Genomic DNA, 7,612 nt, shown 5'->3' with positions numbered 1-7,612 from the left:
GGAATCAGGCTTTTCTGATTCTGGAGGTTTATTTTGAATAATTAATCATATATATGTATGTATATATATAGTTATTTTTTATTTATTTATGTATATATATGTTAAAATATTCTTTAGAATAAAATTTCTCCACCATGCTCTGAACAGATCACTTTTACAGAAAACAAAGAAAGAGGGTCTTTAACATTTAATATTTTTGGCTTCTTTATATGAAAATATGAAAGCTCTAACAGATTACTTGGTATTTTCTCTTTGAAGGTTACAAGTAGGTCTCAAGAGTGTTTATTGTTTCCATTTTTAAATGCAGCAGCTCTGATTTCCATTCTGTTCAGGGTCCTGAATGAATCCTATGAAGACCTAAAATCTGGACAGTGCTTCATCCAAGAATATATGCTGTTGTTCAAGCACAAGGGAGTAAGAAGATATTTGAGAATCACACCCAGATGCTTTAGATGAAGGATCCTGTTTTTTCTCACTCCCTTGTTTGGGAGACACTTCCTGCAATATCAAGGACTGATAGGCCTTCCCATACTCCCAGAAATTCTGGAATTGTTGTCCCTCATGCTGTTTTCCATTGTTTTCCCAGGGACCAAGAGACTTCCTCTCATCAAATTTTCTCTTTACCAATATATCTCAGTTCTCTTTCCTCTAAGCCTGTGAATTTTAGGCAGACTCTTGCACTAGCAAATACAGTGGGACAAGGATTGTTCTGCAGCCCCATGGGCAACCAGCACAAAGCAGCTTTTATCAGTGTAGGCAGAATCAGTTGGCACCCAAGACAGGGCTATTGGGAAAGGCTGTTGGGGAATGGAAACTGTGAACATCAATTACTGAGTAAGATTGGACCACGACACAGGTCCCAGCCCTGGAATACAGTTGTAACAACAACCTCTTGGTGTTGTTACTGATCAACTAGCATTACTGTAGCCATCCCTAGACACAGGCATTATCCATGTCCAGAAATCTTCCCAATAAGAATTTTGGAAACCTCTGTCCTCATTTGGAGGCAGAGAGTGTTTAAAAGCAAGGCTGTGGCCACAAAGTGCCAGCTGGCTTTGGGGGCAGTGAAGAGGCCCTGGTGCTGCTTATTATTAGAGACATAGCCTGTGCAGACCCCTCCCCTCCAAACTTTATCCCCACACCATTTATTATATGTCTTTTCCTCGAGGTCCTCACATACCATCCATCCTGCTGTCCACCAGAGCCATTACCTTCACAGCACAAAGTTCATTCTGCTCTAAGTACTTTTCACTCCCCTAACTGTCGAAGACTGTGAGCAAAAAATTCTCCTGCCTTTATAAATTTTGTCTTCCCCTCTCTTCCTTCACAGCATCTTTTTTTTTTTTTTTTCTTCTCTCTCTCTCTGTCTCTTCGAGGTGCATCGTTTAGGGTGTCAACACTTCAAACTGTTGGGCAACATTGACACTGTGAGAATTTTTATGCTGCAAAGTGTCAATATGTGCTGTCAACTGTTTCTATGATATAGAGACAGCAACAAGAGCTGGCTGCTGACAGGATTTCAGCACGTCTAACACCCACATCTTTCTTCTCATTTCTCACACCGTGCCAAAACCAGCAGGTTTCTCCTTATATTAGGTGCTCTTGGATATTCCACCTGCTCTCCATCTGCCAGTTCAGAAGGATATGAGTATCCTATAAATCCTTTAGCATGTCTTCCAGCCCCATGCAGACAGCTCAGGTGTCCCTTGGGCATCTCAAATGCACTCAGCAAATGTGTGCCTGCAACTGAATTTGATCCCTAAAAGTTCTATTGACTACAGTTGGACTTAAGGCAGCTGTTGTACCTACAGGCACCTATATGTGTACACCTGATCTTTACGTTAGTTGGAGCTGAATCACTCTATAGGTTCTTTCCAGTATGCTAAGTAGATAGTGATGCTCTGCATCAGATATCAGCACAGGTATCTGCCACCATTTGAGGGGTCTAAGGAAACTCTATCTGGCCACCAGCAAACTCTCCAGAAGGGTTTAGATCTTCCCTAGAGCTATTGTGTAATATAAAGCCCTGTGAAGATGCCTTGGATAATCTATGGCACCAGAAATGGCACAGAGCATCAGGCAATTCTCATTCCTAATACAAACACTTGCCTGTTGACATCTAAATTCAAGTCTTTTATCTCAAAGAGAGTTCCAGAGTTCCACCTTTGAGGTCTACACTAAAACTACAGATCAAGCATTTCAATCACTTTATAGAGCACATTTTAAGGACTTTGTTTTATATTTTCATTGGCATTCATTGTATCAACAGCCCAGCTCAGTTAAAACTTAGGTCTTCCAAAATGAACTCTTGTTCATGTTACTAACAAAGGAAAATTACTCTGCCATAGTAGGCAAATACATACTTAAATTTTAAGCTCCTTATTAACTCTGCAAAGTTTCAGCCAACTACCTTGGATATTAAAATACATACTTAAAATTCTATTAGGTAATTTTTATCCATTTCAATATGCAGAAGAATCTGCTTAAGGTTAAGTCAATGCTAATTTGTTTTGTCAACTCAGAAGCCAAATACATCAACTGTTTTTGACAAATACATCAAACTGTATTTGACATCTTGTTTCCCCATAGTCATTGCCAATAATAACAGTAACAAAATACTTTTATTCACTGTTGTACTTCCAGTACAACACTGGAAGAGTTTTTCTAGAGACTTTGTGTTTTCTCAGTCCTTGGAGGTTTTCAAGACTTACTTAGACAAAGACAATGTATGATCTGGTGGCAATATTCCTACAATGGGTAGAAAGTTGGACTAGACATTTCCAGAGGTCATTTTTAACCAACATTTCCACAATTCTTTGATGTATAAAACCCTGAACTTTTGCATAAAACTTCAGAGTCTTTTGAGGAACAGAGAACAAATTTTGACCTTGAATTTGAGTTAAGCTCCTTCTGATGTTAATGAGTATTATGCACGTGTAGCTGAAGATGAGATTTTGGCCCCAAATGAAGGATTCAAATGATGTATTTGAGACATATGTCAGATTTTAGAAAGATTTTACCAGTGATATTTTTGCTGAGAAAGGTCAACTGACAGGCTTCTTGTTATTAATGATAATTTCTAGTAGAAGAAATCCTTTACTCTGAACTGAAAAGCACATTATAGTGGAGTGGGACTTGGAACCTGTGGCTAGCCAATACAAAACATCTTAACAGGGCTGCACACCTTCCTGTGGGAAATGCTATCAAACCTTTAAAGCCAATTTATTGAAGAAAATTGCAGACAGCTTGAAAACATCCATGATCCTGTGTCCTGACTTTGGCTTGTTAAGATTGCACTGTGACTCTGTGTCACCATTCTTTCTTATTCTAGTCTTTCATTTTATTTGCCTTTTGCTTTCATGTCATGCCCTATGTATCATTTTGTCTCTTCTATTCCAACACCACCTTCTCCATCTTTCTATTTCAGGTATGACAGGCTATATTTATTCTCTTCAGTGTGTCCCCTGCACACATGCACATGCAATTAATGAACCAGAGTTGAGCTTTTTATTATTTATTTTTTTTTAGATTTAGTTTTGTTTCACTTTTTTTTTTTTTTTCCCCCCACAGGTAAATTTCCTTTCCCTGCAGATGACCTCTCCCATTTTACAGCTTTTAGGTATGACCTTTGAGGCAGGCATTATGAATCTTGTGTATCTAGAACCTGTGACACACTGTAGAGCCAACTCCTCTTTTCCTAGTTTTGGCACCCCAGACTCTTTTCATCCACTGGGCTTTCATCACAACCAGCTCAGCTGTCAAAGAAATTAAAATATTTTCAGTCTATTTACAAAGCCATGCCTCTTTTTTATGTCTATCTGTGAAGAAAGTTGCCACAGCATATTACAGGCCATGTGATAATGAGAACACCACCACTTTATAGTCAGGGTATGTCAGTTCAAGACTAAGGACCATGGTGTGTTTTTGAACTTTAATGTTGGCAGCTAAGGAAACAAACAGCATCGAACGATACAAAAACAGGTTCTTCCAACTGGTCAGGATGAAGAGAGAAAATAAAAGAATCAGAAACGATAAAAATAGATAGAGTAGTCCAAGCAATATTATATATTTGTTTGTCAGTCTGTAAATAGTATTTATATTTAGTCTTTCATTGTTTCCACTTTTCTAAGTTTAAAAGGCTCACTAAAGAATTAAAAATTAGTTTTGCTTTGGTTAATTTGGATTTTGTTAAGTATCATAAAGAAAAACTGAGAACGTGAGCCACTATAACTTTTCCAGAAGGCAAATTCCTTCCTCTCGAAGATCAAGACTTGAATTCATGAACTACACTTTATTTTTTCTAGGATAAGAACAAATATGTACTAATGTAGATGCAACGATTTGAAATGAATTGAATGAAACAAAACATATATTGGATTTCTCACTATTCAATCAGAAAATGCAGAAATATATTTTTATGACAATAGCTTGGGTTGTGTCAAAGTCTGAAAAAAAAATATGTTGTGATCCTTTAAATAGCAATTTAAAAGAAAAAGAAAAAAAAGAAGAAAGAAAATGACACTCAAGATATATTGCTCTTAAGTGGTTGATCAGAAAACCAGAGAGGAAGATTTTTAAAAGTGCTATTTATTTACATGAATACATACACATGTAAATATCCCCAGTTAATAACAAAGACATGATCTGACACGTATTAGATAAACAGCGACTGTTTCAACCCCTCTTCACACAATTTGGAAGGATATACACAAACCTCTCAAAAAAACGAAAGATCAATTACTAACAAATGAAGGAAGGACAGTCAGAGCATTCATGCTCCATTTTAGGTTGATCTACCTCAAAGCATAAATGAGGCATAACAAATCTGTCCACTAAGGACAAAGCATCCATGACCTCATTATTTGGCCAGAAAAGAACACTGAAGCTAAAATACTCAGGTTATTAGGAATCATTTTCATTATTCAAGAACTCTGGATGGCACAGCAAACTTTGAGTAGCTAAGGTGACCCTTAGATCTTGTAAAAGTAATAGTACAGGGAACTGCCTTAATTTGCAGAAATGCAGAGAGTATTATTTACATAATCTCACACGCAGCCATAGTTTTCACCAATTTTCAGGAAGAGTATTTTGGAATTTATTTTAGGTGCACACTAGAGAGGTAGTTTCTATGTTAGGGCACTGCTACTGCCATGGAAACTGTACTTGGTCAGACAAGTTGTGATCTTCACCGTCAGACCCTTAGCTGGTTAGCAGTAGGCTTCAAGACCCGACTGATCTTGGCTGTCTGTGTCCTTTTACCAGCTGGTGGACCTCAGCTTCAGAAAGCAAAGAAAGAAAGATTTGAGAACATGATGTAAAAATACATCTCAAGGAGAAACGCATGTAAGTAAATCTGACATTTTCACTTCCCTGATGAAAATACAAAGAGCCAAGCTTTATATATAACTGATGCCATATGATGACAGTGGAGAATACACACATTTCTAAGTATCTTTGAGACTATTTTGTGGCAAGAGGTTTATTTATTTCTAAAGCTCTCATAACAGTTAACACTTCTAAATAAAGTCAGTAGCAGCACACACCTAACCACATAGGGAAACAAAAGAACACCTTGTCTTTCTGAATTAATATACCATGCTTGCTCAATCAGATCCTATTGCCTTTGTTGGCTAAAGATGGATATTACATCCTGAAGTCATGGAAAGTATATGAGCCATCAGAGGGGAAAAATAAATAAATAAATAAATCTAGGCATAAGCAGTCTTTTAAAGTAGACTGATGCTGAAGTTTCCTCTTCCTTAGAAGAGGTTTATTTAGGATATGTAATTGTATTACCAGTTTTCAGAAGCCCAACCATTTTTATACCAATTTTATCTCTTGATGTTTTACTTTCCAATTAAAAGCAGCATTTTTCATTTGACCAGATTTCTTTGTGCACTTGAAAAGGTACTTAGTAGCATCTCTTCCCTGACATAATTCACAGTACTACTACCAGATGAATCCATTTTGGTACTTTTACTGACCCTAATCATGGCAATAAAATGAACCTATCTTCCTGACCATACCACATGGCCCAAACCTGCTTCAGGGCTCAGGATGACTGGAAGGCTCCTCTTGGCTACCAGGACTGCACCCACTCAGGTGGATTCAGCCTCCTGGTGTCTCCCATCAGCACCCTGTCCAGGCCTCACAGCATCAACAGTTCTCTATCACTTCCTAGCAGTAATTAGTTTTTGAACTGAGCTTGTGCGTTTTATTACTTCATAAAATACATATGCTCTAGCTCATTTAAAAGTGAATGAGGAGAGTGGGAAGTGCTACAGTCAGTGCTTCTTAGGAGGTAAGGCTGAATGGCTATAATGACTTCCTATGGCCTTCTGATCCATGAAACAGCAAAAACAAGTAAATAGACTGGCTCAGACTCTGACCTATGAGTCCAGCACAGGTCTATCCCGATCAGTTCAGCAGTACCTGTAAGAGAGAAAGGCAAAGCTCTGCTAACACTGCAGGGCATCTGGAGGCCTCCTGTGCCTCTCCCATGGTTGCACCTGATGGTGCTCCAGCCCCCATGAGAGACACCCTCCCCTCCTGCTGCAGCGTGAGCTGAGACTGTTGCTTTGCCCATGGTGCAGTTTTGGGGTATGCAGAGGCCTCTGGAAGCCCATTAGGCAAAGTGACTCTCCCAGCCCAAACGGCAATGAGAGTCAATAAGGTAGCAGGGATGGAGGAAGCAGGTTGGGACGTAAGGGAGCTCAGCATGCAGTCAAACGGGCTGCTCAAGTTTCCAGCTGAACTAGAGGCCTTTGTAAGCTCAGTGCTAGTGAATGCATAGGAAAACCATGACAGTTCCAAAGAGTAGCCTGCAGCCCCTGTCAGTCCTTCCCTGGCAGAAATGAGATTGTCAGACATCTGTACAGAGCTCTGGGGGCAACGGAAGCTCACAGCAGGTGCCTCTTGTTCATAAACTGGGTAGATGCAGCAAGCACAGATGCAAAAATAGAAAAGGAGGGAAGACCCAGCTTGGGGACACAGGCAGCTTGGCACCCATACGTACCTCTTGAGGAGAGAAGCAGCCTGTGCCACTCACCAGTCTGAAGTACACTCCTGTACTTCTCAGGCTCTTGGCACTCTCACCAAACCCCAAAAGATGACTAAATTTAAACAACAACAGAAGAAAGAGGTATTTGCAGTACTTGGCCCCTGAGGAAGAGAAGCTCTGGTGACATACAGGACTCAGCCACCCTCTGCCTCTAGCAGTACGCATTTTCCTCCCCTCAGCCAGGGCAAGATGGCCACTGGGGTTGCCTTTGCTTCCCCCACAAAATGTCCGCCGCTATGACACACCTTCACTGCAAAATGGCTGCTAGTAGCATCTAGAAACTGCAGATATTCAGTTGGTTAAATACTGTTTCACCCTTCCCAATACTAGGATTTTATTCTCTCTGCTGTCATAGCTTGTCCTCTGCTGTGCTTGCTGAAGAGAAGCATGCCTGGCTCTTCCCTTTGGGGTGCCATTAATAATTCACCCACAAGGACAAAGGTGGGAGGAAAGGCCACATGCTCCCAGCCCCATTGCCAGCTTCTCTCACTTAAAAGCTAATCTAGTGAATTATGGGAGATTAAAGGATTACAATTCATAAAATTAATATGA

At 39.7% G+C, this 7,612-nt stretch overlaps 1 long non-coding RNA gene across 2 annotated transcripts; it reads right to left on the bottom strand.

The window, feature by feature from the left end:
- Nucleotides 1-4,568: 4,568 nt before the first annotated feature.
- LOC311433959 lies at nt 4,569-7,286 on the bottom strand. 2 transcript variants are annotated; one of them, XR_014691119.1, is made up of 3 exons: nt 7,016-7,251; nt 6,390-6,432; nt 4,569-5,276 (listed from the first exon to the last, which is right to left on the bottom strand). It is a non-coding gene; the product is annotated as an uncharacterized lncRNA (long non-coding RNA). The 2 variants fall into 2 exon arrangements; XR_014691118.1 differs by lacking the exon at nt 6,390-6,432 and having other exon boundaries at nt 7,016-7,286.
- Nucleotides 7,287-7,612: the final 326 nt, after the last annotated feature.

The sequence above is a fragment of the Aythya ferina genome (genome assembly GCF_964211825.1).
Source record: "Aythya ferina genome assembly, chromosome: 3".
Lineage (NCBI taxonomy): Eukaryota > Metazoa > Chordata > Aves > Anseriformes > Anatidae > Aythya > Aythya ferina.
The sequence above is the reverse complement of the archived record's forward strand: the minus strand, read 5'-3'. Positions and strand labels throughout refer to the sequence as shown.